Source organism: Oryctolagus cuniculus, chromosome 6 (genome assembly GCF_964237555.1).
Source record: "Oryctolagus cuniculus chromosome 6, mOryCun1.1, whole genome shotgun sequence".
Lineage (NCBI taxonomy): Eukaryota > Metazoa > Chordata > Mammalia > Lagomorpha > Leporidae > Oryctolagus > Oryctolagus cuniculus.
In genome coordinates, this window is record NC_091437.1 from 60,296,230 (window position 1) to 60,310,082 (window position 13,853).

General features: G+C 50.2%; 1 pseudogene; it reads left to right on the top strand.

Moving 5' to 3' along the window:
* The first annotated feature begins 634 nt into the window (after window positions 1-634).
* Window positions 635-744, top strand: LOC127490910 (U2 spliceosomal RNA; annotated as a pseudogene).
* The last annotated feature ends 13,109 nt before the right edge of the window (window positions 745-13,853 follow it).

Genomic DNA, 13,853 nt, shown 5'->3' on the forward strand with positions numbered 1-13,853 from the left:
ACCCGATGTAGGGGCCTCCATCTGAGGGTTTTTATCCCCATGGAAAGCCCAGTGAAAGATCCACTCTGCAGCCAGAACATAAGCTGCTTTTTAAAAAAGATTTATTTATTTATTTATTTGAAAGGAAGAGTTACAGAGAGGCAGAGGCAGGGGGAGAGAGAGAGAGAGAGAGAGAGAGAGAGAGAGAGAGGTCTTCCATCTGCTGGTTCACTCCCTAGATGGCCATAATGGCCAGAGCTGCTCCGAACTGAAGCCAGGAGCCAGGAGCTTATTCCCAGTCTCCTATGTGGGTGCAGGGGCCCAAGGACTTGGGCCATCTTCCACTGCTTTCCCAGGCCACAGCAGAGAGCTGGATTGGAAGTGGAGCAGCCAGGACTTGAACCTGCACCCATATGGGATGCTGGCACTGCAGGTGGTGACCTCACCCACTATGCCAAGGCACTGGTCCCAGGAACCTCTTTTGTGTTCCTCGTTCTCCCATTCTGAGTATGTGTCTTTCTTTTTGTGACTTTAGAAGACATGAACTTAGACCTTAGAGCCATTTCTCTGGCCTTCTGTCAGTTTACTGCCTTGAGAGATTCCATCCCATCTCTTGGTTTTGCTGTCTTCGATGTTCTTTCTTTATTCTTCCTCCATCGCTTCTCAGCCTTTTGGCTAAGATCAAGTGTAGTATCTTTATTCTTCCTCCATCTCCTCCTTGCTTTTTTCTTCTTTCATGCAACCCATGGTTATGGAGCACCTCCTCCAAACTGCAATGCTGCAGAAAGACCAGCACAGTGGAACAAAACAGGCACCTGCTCAAATCTCAGCAGCCTTGGGCAAATCCCTTCACACACACACACACACAGCCTCTGCCACCTCGCTAACACTACCATCTAATCTACGTGTGTTGTAGACTCGGAACTGTGAAAATGCATCATAGCACACCGCCGGTGCTCAGGTGGGAGAAGCAAGCAGGATGAGACACAGCCCCTGCCCCCCAGTGTCTCCCAGCCTGGAAAGGGCAATCGGGCAGAAATAAACACAGAAGCCTGTGACAACGGTCACAGCCTGAGGACCAACCGGAAGGAGAAAAAAACACCACAAAAGTGCCTTGGATTATAGAGAACAGCCTAGAAACACATTCTGTCTCTCTCTTGGAGGGGTCAGGAAGATGTTTTTCTAGGCCAGATCCAAATCTGCCCTGAATCTGCGGTAAAATAGGGCAGAAGGTGACGGACAGGAATTGAGGCGGAACCACCTGTGATGGAGGCCACTCATTTAGAAGCAGTGGCGGGCATCCTAGGGCTGCTGCTCTCTACCACGAGCAAGAGCCAGCCGTCCAGGTCAGCCCCGAGTCCCAGCCCTGCCACCTTTGGCTGTGTGACTTTTGGAACGGTGCCGCATCCGCCTAAAGCCTCGGGCCCATTGTCTGTAACACACAGCCAACAACAGGGCCTATCATCAGAGCTGTTCTGAAGATGAATTCAAAGAACCACATGCATGATCACGGCACAGGGAATACGTATCCGAAGGATGACCTTTTAGCTTTTGTTGTCTTTCGGTAAGCATGGGTATGTCTGTGGCCCCTCCTAAGAAAGGAAGATTTTATTGGGCAACTTGAATTTTGGGAGCTCCTGAAGGGAAGGCATTTGACAATGCCTGAATGTATGTTCTGAATCCATGGATGCCAGCCAGATCTGAGAGAGCCAGGCCTCTTGTATCCAACAGAGTCAAGTTCAGGGACGACGTCCACCTGACCCAATCTCGTGCCAATCTTGCGTGGTGGGTTCAAGGCAGATATCATAGGGAGACGATCCATGAGTGCTGTCATTGGTAGTAGACATCAGAAGAGGAGGAGCACCCCGGACGACAGGCTCAGAGCTTCACAATGCACACACACACACACACACGCAGAGGCTCTGCTGGGCTCATTCATGCGGTCAGCTAATGCATATGCATGAAGTCAATGTGCAGTGACCAATCAAGGGACAGCTTCTGATCAGGAAAGGAGAGCGCCCTGTTCACACCCACCTTTTGCCTCTCTCATGTCTCTGAGCCTCAGTTTCTTGATTTGTGAGATTGGAGATAAGATAATGAGGGTTGTTAGACACAGGGAATTAGAGAAGGGATATGAAAACAGCCTAACACAGTGCTGTGAAAGTGGTAGGGGCTTAGCAAATGCCAGACAAATTGGAATCTGCTGCAGCCTACAGAGACATAAAGACCTAACGAGTATTTATCGGTATTCTGCAACATGCCAGCCTGGTGTCAGGTTCTGGGCATATGGAGATGAATAAAACATGCCCTTTTCAGGGGCTATATTGCAGGTCCACACACTCTGCCCTCCACATCTCTGGGTTCCACATCCATGAATCCCACACCAAGCCTGGAGTGAAAATATTAAAAATAACCATCATAATCTGTACTGAACATGTACAGATATTTTTTCCTGTCATTATTCCCTGAACAATATGAGGATACTTCACAAAGTTTGTGGAAAAGTGGGGTTAAAAACTAAGGTTATTTTGGTGCCAAAATTTTTTGAAATCCACACAGAGTCTTTTCATAATACACGTTTCTAAGAACTTTTTTGAAGACCCCTCACCCAATGCAAATATTTACCTACTATTTACATTGTATTAAGGATTATTATATAATCTACAGATGATTTGAACTAGATGGGAGGTTAAGTGTAGATTATAAGCAAATATTTCAACATTTTATGCCCGAGATTGGAGCATTTACATATTTGGGCATCTGAAGGGGGTCCTTGGATCGTTCTCCCAAGGATACTACAAAGACTCAGTTTAACCTTATGTGTATGGGGGGGCAGACATACACAAACATCAAGGAAGACTTCACAGAAGTGGAACTTCAACCAAGCTTGAAGAGGTTTGCATTCATTTATTCCTAAGCTAATAACGTCGCCTTTGGCTATTTCTTGTATTTGTAAGAGCATGACTTTAGAGAAAACTCAGATTCAGTGCGCCATTGCACCTGACTGTGTTGAAAGACCCCAACCCAAGGGTAGAGGGACGAAGGGCAGTGTGAGGTTTCCAGCTCGGCCGACACAAGCCTGGTCACACCACATCTGTTCCTCTCCATGATCCCCGCAGCTGGTCACCATCTCTGAAATCCCAAACTGCACTTGGCCTTCAACTCTCCAGGCCCAGGGGGAAGGCAGCCTCTCTGTGCATCTGGTTAAGAAACCATGTTCCAGAAGTTCTCCCTTTGCCTGTGCAGACCCCCATGCTAGTGTCTTGCACCTGTCCTGCACCCATGGGAGGCTGACTGTGGACAGAATCTTCGGTGTGCTCCTTTATCCCCTGGTTCCTGGTTGGGCTCAAGCAATGGGGGGACCAGGCAGGAGATGAGGGGTTAAATGAGGTTGGGGTATTTCTCCTGCCTCCTCTTTGCTGGGACAATCGGAGTTGGCCAAGGCCTATGATTAAGGAGAACAGCTCCTGCCAGGGTGTCCCCCGTAGAGTTTTCTGGCTCAGGGTCCAGGTCAGCACTCTGCGGCTCTCTCAGTGACAGGGGAGGTGATGGTAGCTGGCTATTAACAGCCCCAGGGAGCTGTACTCTATCTTGTGGGTGCCCCACACCTTTGAAAATAGCTGCTTTTTTTAATTCCTCAAATCGCCTAATTTGAGCGTGCCATCTGTTTCCTCTCTGTCTCCGACTGACACCTCCAGGTTCTCAGCCTGGAGACGGCTTTGCTTGGTGCATATATTTTTCTGGACCAGTGGAAAATAAGGCTGGAAATTTGGCTGTGGTAAGGTTGTCGTTTCAAAGCTTTGCACTTCCTGTTTACTATTTACGGGTTCTTGGGCAAAGTGGCTTTTCAGGCCTAATTTGCGATTGGGAGCCTCGGAGGGTGTGTGCACAGAACTCACATGAACCATCACGACCTATTTATCTACCACACACAGTGATTCTCCAAACAAACTTGAATGACACATGCCAAGGCCGCAGGACAACACCTGGCACACAGGAAATGCTCTTATCTGCTCCGCCCACTGGCCTGACTCTGTTCTTTAAAGATCCCCAGACACCCTCTCAGCTCGGTAGCCTTGTCATTTATGATGCTTATAGTGTGTAGAACTGTCATTCACACGTTTTTGAACTTGTGCTGCGTGCACGGTGCGTTAGTGTCCGTATGGTACAGTGAATAGCCATTTGGCCTGCTCCTCCATGTACTCCTCACCTTACCCCTTCCTAGTCTGCAGCCTTGAACCTGTTGCTCTTGGAGCACGGAACAGGTGTGTCATTCAAGTCACTTCCGGCTTTGTTCCCTCACCAGCTTGTCGTCCTGAACCTGCTGCGGTTGGAACACACATGGTGCTCTCTACTCACTCCCACCTTACTCCCTCACTATCTGCAGTCTTGACTCAGTCCCTCACACCCCTGTTAATGCCTCGGCTTCCCCATCTGTACAATGCATGTAAGAATACTGCCTTCCTCTTAGAGCCACTGCGAGGGTTTAACGTGCAGGATGTGTGCAATGCTTTGACACATGTACTGTCATTATACCCACGACCCCATGTAAGCCTCGTAACAGCCCCAGAGCTGTATGTGATTGTCACAGCGATGCAGGTCTGACGACAAAGCCTGGCTTGAGCACACTGTCACAATAGCCAAGGAAGAGTACTGGGGGACAGAATTCGAGAAGGGTGTTACAAATCTGTTAACAATGGCTGCTGTGTAGCGGGTTGTTACTATGTGCCAAGAGCCATGACATTATCCTCGCTTCAACCCAGGAGGATGAAGTGGGGAAACCATGAAAAACTGGAGCACCAAGGGTTAAGTTACCCGCACAGGTTCATGCATAGAAAATGGTTGAGGCAGGATTAAATTCTGATCTGCCCCACAGCCATTCATGCTCTGAAAAGACAGAGTAGCACACTTGGCAAGTGATAGAACTCAGAGACCTGCAAGAGAACTGTCTAAGGGCTTCATCTTTGGGAGCTCCACTCTGATACAAACCAGGCTGGCAGCCTGTGCCGCAGTCGTGAGCGAGTACTTAGCGCTGAGCCTGGCAAATGCAGCATCTGATGTAATCTAGTCCATTACTGGATGCGCAGTAGCTCGTGTTTAAAAAAAAAAAAAAAGGAAAAAGAAAAAGCCTATAAAATAGGCAGGAAGGCAGGGAGGCAGCAGCTGCTTTACCAAAGCACATCAGGAAGCCGGGGAGAATGACCTGTCCTGGTCACCACCAATCCCAGCCCCCAGGAAGAGGAGGATGAGGGACTCCCACAACGCCTGTTACCAGCCGTGCCTAGCTGGACAAAGCATCACCCACGGCCTCAGAGGAGCCCATCTGGGTGCCCTGTCCCCCCTGCCTCTGCCTGCCCTGCCATCCCCACCCCACCCCGTTTCTTTCTCTCAAAGGTTCACTCAAGAAAGAGAGAAGGAGGAAAAGCAACGGGGGGAATCGGACGTGGGCCTCAGATATCTGACACCAAGCAGGGTGGGATAAAGACCCTGTGAAAGAGAGTGGGGGCAAGGCTAATGAGGTGGGGGCCCTCCAGGTGGAGCAGCCACTAGGACCGTGCCACAGCCAGCTCCATACGCTGAACTCTGGCTTGCTCGCCTTCCGGGACGGGCCGCCCTGGATCCCACTCTTCGTTCAGTCCCAGGGACCAGCCTGCGGACAACGTGGCTGTACCCTGTGGCCCCGCCCCCAGGGCACTGATGATTGGGCCAGGAGAAGAGATCAGCTGACCCAGAATGGACCAATCAGAATCTTGCAAGAAAGAACGGGCCCTCCCAGAAGGGCAGGCTTTTTCTTTCTTTCTCCCTTTTTATTCTATTTCCTGCACGGCTGTATCCCAGATTCTTAAAATAAAGCCTGGCATTTAGTAGGTGCTCATGGTATATTTAGCTGCGCCTTTTTCTTCGCTTTGAATCAGGATTCAGCCAACTGGTCTCCCTGCAGCTGGCACTGAGGTCCCCTTTACCTGGGAGATGATGGGCAGTTACATTCTGCAAAATGGGCTGAGAGCCCCCAGAAGGGAAAGAATGAGAGGCGCGGAGGCGAGAGGGTCGGGACAGGCTGCCGGGCCGCATCCCACTCCGCTTGTGGGAATGCTTGTCTCCTGTGAGCTGCCTTGAGTAGCTCACAATACGCGGAACCAAGGCTTTCTAATCAAAGTAACACGTCTCTCTCCGGAAGGACCGGTGAAAATCCCTGTGGTCTCTTGCGGTTTCGTTGGCTGAAGGGACTGGGAGCACGAAGGACAACCGTAGTCCATCTCAAGATACCTTGGCTGACTCTCCGAGTGAGACGCACTCTCCCTAGGACCGTGGTGTGGGGGCCAGCTCGGGGGTCTCCCAGCCCGGCTCCCCGTCCTGGCGCTGTCCCATTTTCCCTACAGCCTGACAAGCTATTAGCCTTTCCTGAACCTCAGTTTCTTCCCCTGCAAGTGGAGATTATAACAGCCCCCATCTTCATACCTGGAAAATACCCAGCCTTTTGTACAGTCTTTGGCACCTCACCTCGTCTGTCCTGGAGAGTCATGCATTGAACAGACAGGACTCATGATGGTTGCTGTATCCCATTCCCTTTTGTTTGTTTGTTTGTTTGTTTGTTTTTTGACAGGCAGAGTGGACAGTGAGAGAGAGAGACGAAGAGAAAGGTCTTCCTTTTCCTTTGGTTCACCCCCGCAAATGGCCGCCACAGCCAGCATGCTGCTCCGATCTGAAGCCAGGAGCCAGGTGCTTCCTCCTGGTCTCTCATGCAGGTGCAGGGCCCAAGGACTTGGGCCATCCTCCACTGCACTCCCAGGCCACAGCAGAGAGCTGGACTGGAAGAGTAGCAACCGGGACAGAATCTGGTGCCCCAACTGGGACTAGAACCCGGGGTGCCGGCGCCGCAGACGGAGAATTAGCCTATTGAGCCACGGCGTCGGGTCCATTTCCTTTTAAAATGACTCATTGTGTGCAATCTGTCCCTGGCTCCTCAATGAGAACATGGACAGATCCACGAATTTCCTAATCACCACGAGGTAGGCAAAGGTCCTGTGGTCACTCCAAACCAGGGACACTGCCTCCATTCATCATTTCTGTCTTTTTCCTTCTTCCACTAGAGCCTCAGCCAGCAGGAACCTGCACGGCTGACGTGTCCTCTCCTTCCCTAGCTTGCTAACCTAGTTTCTGGTGCCTCCAAGAATCACATGAAGAAGAGGAAGAGGGACAAGGAGAGGAGTTGGCTGGGGCTGTCACGGGCTGGCTTTGCCCTCTGCTAACCTGAGAGATATTTTCACCTGACAGTTTCCCTCCAGGGTGCTCCCTGGGTGTTCTGCAGAAAGCCCTGCGATTGCAATTCCCTTCCTGCCCAGAGGCTTTTCACTGGGCTACAGGCTCTCCACGTTTCCTCTTGCTTCGCCTTCCAAGAACGTCCTTCTGGATAGAATCCCTTTCACAGTGACTCCAGGCTGAATTTCCTATGGCTGTCCCAAGTGCGACCTCCACTCCTGTGTTCTGTCGTGGCTGGCTCTGACCTGCCCTCAAGGTCATGACTGTCTTTGCTCTCCTCCACAGCCACCAGCCACTGTAGGTTCCTTGAGCTTGCGTCAGACCACGCCCACAATATCTTCACCCTCCCCCCACCTCTGCAAAGCACGCCAGACAAGCCCTCTGAGAGTCCTTGTGGACCCGGGCTTGAGAGCGGAAGCACAAACTCCTTTCCTAAAGCAGTCTTTACGGAGTCTGCCCTCCATGCCCGCAACCCAGCCCTCTGCCACCCTCTGGGGAGGTGAAGAGATTTCAGGGAGTCTCGCGGCTTCAGGCAATTTTCTTGAACAAATTCTGCACTTGCCCAACAGGTGTGAGACCACAGCTTTTGTACCTTGGTTTCTCAGTTAAAGCTTCCATGTCAACCTCCTGTTCCATTAATAATAAACTGACCTGTGCAAGCAGCCTTCCAGCTCCCAAAACGTTGCCGTGTGCATGCTCTCGACCATTTGGCACAGCCATTCTATTGGGGGACTGTCACTGCTTTCCCGCTGTTTGCGGCACAGGGAGGTCCCTGCCCAAGATCACAGAGCCGGGGACTTTTTGCATCCATGCCTGCTTGCCTCCCTTTCCCAGCAGCTTCCTAAGAAGGGAGCCATCCGAGGGAGGGCTCTCTCACCTTGCTCTGTGTGGTCTGCCACCAGGGGCCTTTCCTGGCCTCGGGGCATTCCTGCTTCAGGGGATGTCCTGGGGGCCTGCCTGGAAAGGCAGCAGCCTCCTCAGTGCAGAGCTAAAACACAGACGTGACACTTCCTTGAAGCGGGTTGCATTGCAGCAGCCAGCCCTGTGACTGGCAGCTGGGCCCAGAGAAGCAGCCAAAGAAAAGGCTCGCTTCCTTCACACATAAAGCATCCATTCTCAGCCGTGCACACTGGCACAGACACTCCCAGCCCAGAGTCTCAAAGAACCCAACAATAAAGCAACACAGGCAAGAACAAGGGATTTTTTTTCTTTCTAAGTGAAAGACACAGATGATGCTAATACTTAGATATAATTTTCAGAAAGAATGAAATTTGTATAGAAAAGGCCAAGATTCCTTGTGCTGGCTTGTGGGGGCAGGTGGCGATGATTGGGGGAGGAGGGATAGGGACAGCGTCAATAAAGACAGCTTTATAGGCTGTGGCTGCTTCCTCATGGACTGGAAATGCACCCCCTGTTTCTCATCCTCCACCCCTCTTATCTCTCCCTCTGTCTGTCATTGATATCTTGTAGTGGCCAGCCCTGGGCTAGTCAGTGAGATGAGTGGCATTTAAACCTCCCTTCCAGGGGCTTCTAACAGAAAGGAGACAGACCAGAAAAGCCAAATAGGAAAACACGGGATAATGGAGCGAAGATGGAAATATACAGAGAGCACCATGGGACCAAGAGTGGGCAGGGACAGGTGGCATCATCCGAGGTGACTTTCCAGATATTTTACTTCGGGGAGCTGAACCATCAGAACAAAGTCTATGTTCCACAGGGAATGGGGTGAATGAGCTCATGGGGGAAAGACGGAGAGCTGCCTGGAGGAGGTGGTGCCTGGGCTGAGTGGTGAATGGCAGGCTCATTAGGCAGTCATTCCTGCAGGGGAGACAACTCCAGGCCAGGGGAGCGGTGAAGGCAGAGAGGCTGGAGAGAGTGTGCAAAGGACACTGGTAGGACCTGCTCATCGCTGACCCCTTCGAGCCCCAGAGTGGTTACTGGTTATAGATGTCTCCTGGATTAATGAAAGAATGATGAAGGCATAAGTGAGGCAGGGAGATGGGGGATGAGCGTGAAGAGCAGCCATAAAGCAGGACTACAGCTCCCATCCATCTATTGCTGTCTACACAGTGTCAGGCCTTTACACAGGTCATATGACTCAATCCTTCCTGTCAGAGGGAGGGAAATGGCCAGGATTGGAGAAGTGAAGAGATTGTCCTAGAAAACACCTAGAACAGGGGCTGGCACCGTGGCACAGTGGGTTAACACCCTGGCCTGAAGCGCCGACATTCCATATGGGCGCCGGTTCGAGTCCCAGCTGCTCCACTTCTGAGCCAGCTCTCTGCTATGGCCTGGGAAGGAAGTAGAGGATGGCCCAAATGCTTGGGCCCCTGCACCCGCATGGGAGACCCAGAAGAAGCTCCTGGCTCCTGGCTTCGGATCAGCTCAGCTTCTGCCCTTGCGGCCAACTGGGGAGTGAACCAGCGGATGGAAGACCTCTCTCTTTCTCTCTCTCTCTCTCTCTCTCTCTCTTTCTCTCTCTCTCTTTCTCTATAACTCTGTCTCTCAAAAAAATAGATAAAATCTGAAAATTTGAAACTCAGAGAGATTAAATAGCAGTTTGCACAGCCAAACCCAGAAGCTGATTGCCTGAGTCCATATCCTGGAGCAGAGTAAGGCCATTTCGTGACTGCCACATGTGTGCATGAGAGCATGGGCCGGGTCTCTCACTGCAATCCCCTGACCTGTGCCAGGGAGAAAACATGGGACTAAAGCCCGAATCTGCACTGGTCTCCCTGACTTTCCTGTGTTTCTGTGAGTCTTATGCAGCCAAAGCGTCTTGGTGTGCACATGGCTCTGGCACGGCGAGGTGTCCAAATGCACACCTACCACTTCATTCAGGGCTCAAAGACACAGTGATGCACCTGGTCCAACAATGAGCATTCCTCCATCTCACTCTACCAAGCGCGCCTGAAGGGTCAAGGTAAGGGCTTTTCAAAGGCCGTGTTTACAGTAAGCTGTTGTCCAAGCTGTCTTTGGAATGTAATGACCCCAAAAAGGTGCAGCTGTGCTGAGTTCCGCCAGCCTGCTTGGGACGGGTCTGTTGCTGGCCTGTGCAGTAACGGCACCTGGCATGCTGTCAGCTTGGTGTCCTTTTGTCCTTGGAACGCCTGAGGTCTCCTGACTGTCAGTGGCCAAAGCATACAGATTTTATCTGAAACCCAATGCAGGTTCCCCACCCCCACCCCACAAAACAAAAGAAAAATGTAGTAAGCCCCACTCTGGTTTTGCAGATACCGCCTACAGGTCCTCCACCACTCTGGTCTTTTTACAATGGACCTTTGAGCTCCAGAAGGGACGGCTCCGTTGCAGAACTGGAAGGTTCTCTCCGGGACAAAGAGCAGCTTCAGAGCTGAGGTCTTTCTCTTGACAACCCGAACGCCAATGCTCAGTGGAATATAACGACCATGGCTTGGATGCCCTGGTCCCAGCCTGACAAGGCGCTAAATAACACCCAAACATTATCCATCACATGGAGAAAGCAAGCTGGGGAAAACCAGACCCCGTCATCCTTTGTCTCTCCTGAACACATCTTCCTTTAAGAGAGTAATCTGGGGAGGACCCAGGACTTGGCATTTGTGTGCATTCATTAAGCCTCCAACCTGGAAGCACATCCCGGGACTAATTATTTTTTAACTAACTAATCAGCATGTTTCATTCATAAATTGGGATTTATCAGTATAGCACATGAAAGGAGAGAACATATTATTATTTTAATTTGGTTAATATGCAAAACGCACTGTGTTTGTAATGACCTGCTTTCGCTGAACACAGGCTGGCTGGAAATAGTAGCAGCTTTCTCTAATGAGGGTGCTGGCTCCCGGCCCCAGCTGCTCAGCACTAGACACTCGGTTTGTTCCCCATGACCTATCAACGCACGTGCTCCTCCCTGAAAAACCAAAGGCCTTGTGTTTGTTCTGCTGATAGAACCAGTTACACCCGCTGTGTGAGTGGGGAGAAAAAGCCTGGGGGCTGGGGAGACAGTGGCGCTGGTGAGAGGGGATTCTTTGTTGCCGGTTACAACACACACACACACACACACACACTCACACACACCCTGAACCTGTCAAGAGTAAAGGCCAACGCCATTAATGGGAGATTCCACAGTAATCTGGGGACTCTTGTCTCACTCCAATGCGCCTGCTGTCCCGTGTGCAGCTTGTCTGAAATGCAAATAAGTCCTCTGTCCTGAAGTCCCCTGATAAAGGGATTTGTTCATCAGTCTGACCTGTGTATCCCATTTGCTTCTTGCCTCGGAACTGCTCTCGCACTCCCTGATTCAGTCACCGAGCCAGGGCCCTGGCTTCCCCTAGTCTGGCAGGAGCCTGGAGGATCTCCCCAGCCCCTCCAGACCTAGGTAGTGTCCAGCTTAAAAGCAGAAGCCTCTTGCCCCTGTAGCCTAAGAACTGGCCCAGCCTCACCCAGGCGGCAGCGTGGGGAGGGCGGGAGCAGGAGCCACCGATGGCCTTTCCATGACACAGGGAGCAGGGTCCAGCCGCATTCTTTCTGTGCAGCCCTGGAGCCAGCCTGCCGAGGCCTACGCCCAGGGACATCCTGATGTGGCACATTCTAGAGCCAGGCGCTGCTTTTGTGTTTCAAAGAAGGACATTTCCTCTTCTGGGTGTTTTTTTTTTTTTTCTTAAATTTTCACTAGCGGAATTATTTGTAAGTTACAACAGGAAGACACATATTCATTGGAGAAAATTTAGAGAGAGCTGAACACTATCCATGAGAAGTAGGTCTGCAATCCCACACACAGGAGACAAGTGACAGGCACATTGAGGCGTGGGGCGCTTCCTCCCAGCTCCCTGTGCACAGCCGTTGACAGCAGCCTGGGCGTCCTCTTTCTGTGCCGTTCTAGATAGGAAGCAAGACTAAAGCAGAGTGGGGAAAAAATCACTCTGTGTTTTCAACGTGTTCATACCTTCACCAGCGTCAGATGACAAAAGGCAAAAGGCAGTGCCTGTGACGCTGTGGCTCTTGGAGAGCATCCCGCGATTATTTGGCTCACTGCATTCAGAAATCACGACAGAAGTCTAAATCCGTGCACCTGAGGCCTGTTCAAATGGCTCTTCTGGCTCCCCAGCCCTTACTACACCCAGGGGCCTTGTACATGCGCGCCCTGCTTCTGTCATGCTGAGATCATGAGATCACGCTACCTTCACATTGTGTATTCTGACTTAATGTTCTTTTGTTGGCCTTCTTACAAATCAATAAGAATTCTTCCCCAACAAGATTTTTAATGGCTTCCTAGCAAGCTACTACTTAACCATTTAAACTTTTATCCATTATTGAACCTTTTAGCTAGTTCTCATTTATCTCTTTCCTTCTTTCCTCCTTCCTTCTTTCCTTCTTTCCTTCTTTCCTTCTTTCTTTCCTTCCTTCCTTCCTTCCTTCCTTCCTTCCTTCCTTCCTTCCTTCCTTTCTTCCTTTCTTTCTCTCTCTCTCTCTCTCTTCCTTTCTTTCCCAATATGAACAACATGACACCGAACATCTTTCTGCATGAATCTTTGTGACTATCTGAGGTTATTTCTTTTGGATGAATTCCTAAAAGGAAAATTACTAGGCCACAGGGTAAGGACATTTCAAGTTGCTCAATTTGTTTCCGAAGAGGTGGTTCTGATGTACCCTGAAAGAACACTTTCATTGTTTTACTTAATATCTAATTGCACAAGTAATTCATGGAATATAGTCTCTTTGTAAGCAATTTTTAAAAGGTAAGGCCTTACATCTCTCAATCACCTCCTTCAAGCTCTGAGCACCCGGGAGATAGTCCGCTTTCAGTGTAATAGAAGTCCTCTAGCAAAGAATTTACTTTGTTGTCTGTATTCTTATATAAGATTGTTTATCTGTGAACTAGTGAAAATTTGCATGTCTTTTACTATAGAAAACCTGGTGCTTTTGTGAGTGGATTTTCTTTTGCATGTTGCATATGTGTTATGTGACTCATTAATTTCCTTCAGCTCTCTCTGTCTTGCAGCTTTTCCTATTTGCGTATAAATCTACCTCATTGTTCTAACTCTATACATTTCCATGGAATAGAGATAGATCATTTACTTAGCTGTTTCTCTATGCCTCCCTCCTTGAACCTTCCAAATTTTTAAAAAATTTTTTCCGGAAGATTTATTTATTTATTTGAAAGGCAAAGAGAGAGACAGAGAGGAAGAGAGGAAAGGAGAGAAAGACTTTTCATCTACTGGTTCACTCCTTAAATGGCTACAACAGCTGGGGCAAGGCCAGGCTGAAGTCAGGAGCCAGAAACTCCATCCGGGTCTCCCACTTGGGTGGCAGGGAGTCAAGCACTTGGGGCATCTTCTGCTGCTTTCCCAGGAGAGTTAGCAGGGAGCTGGCTGGGAAGCTGAGTGTATAGGACTCCCAGCAGTCCAACTTTGGGATGCAGTTGTCACAAGGGGCAGCCTGACTTACTGTGCCACCACACGAGCTGGTAAGCAGGATGTCCCCCAAAGGTCTGTTTTCTGTACTCATTCATTAGCTCATTCACCTGTTTCTCCCCTGGAGCCAGTGTACTCCCCGACCCATAGTGCATAGTCCATGAGTGTGGATTAGATGAGCTCCACTGCCCCAGCTCCACCCTCTCGGGGCCTCAGCCCGCG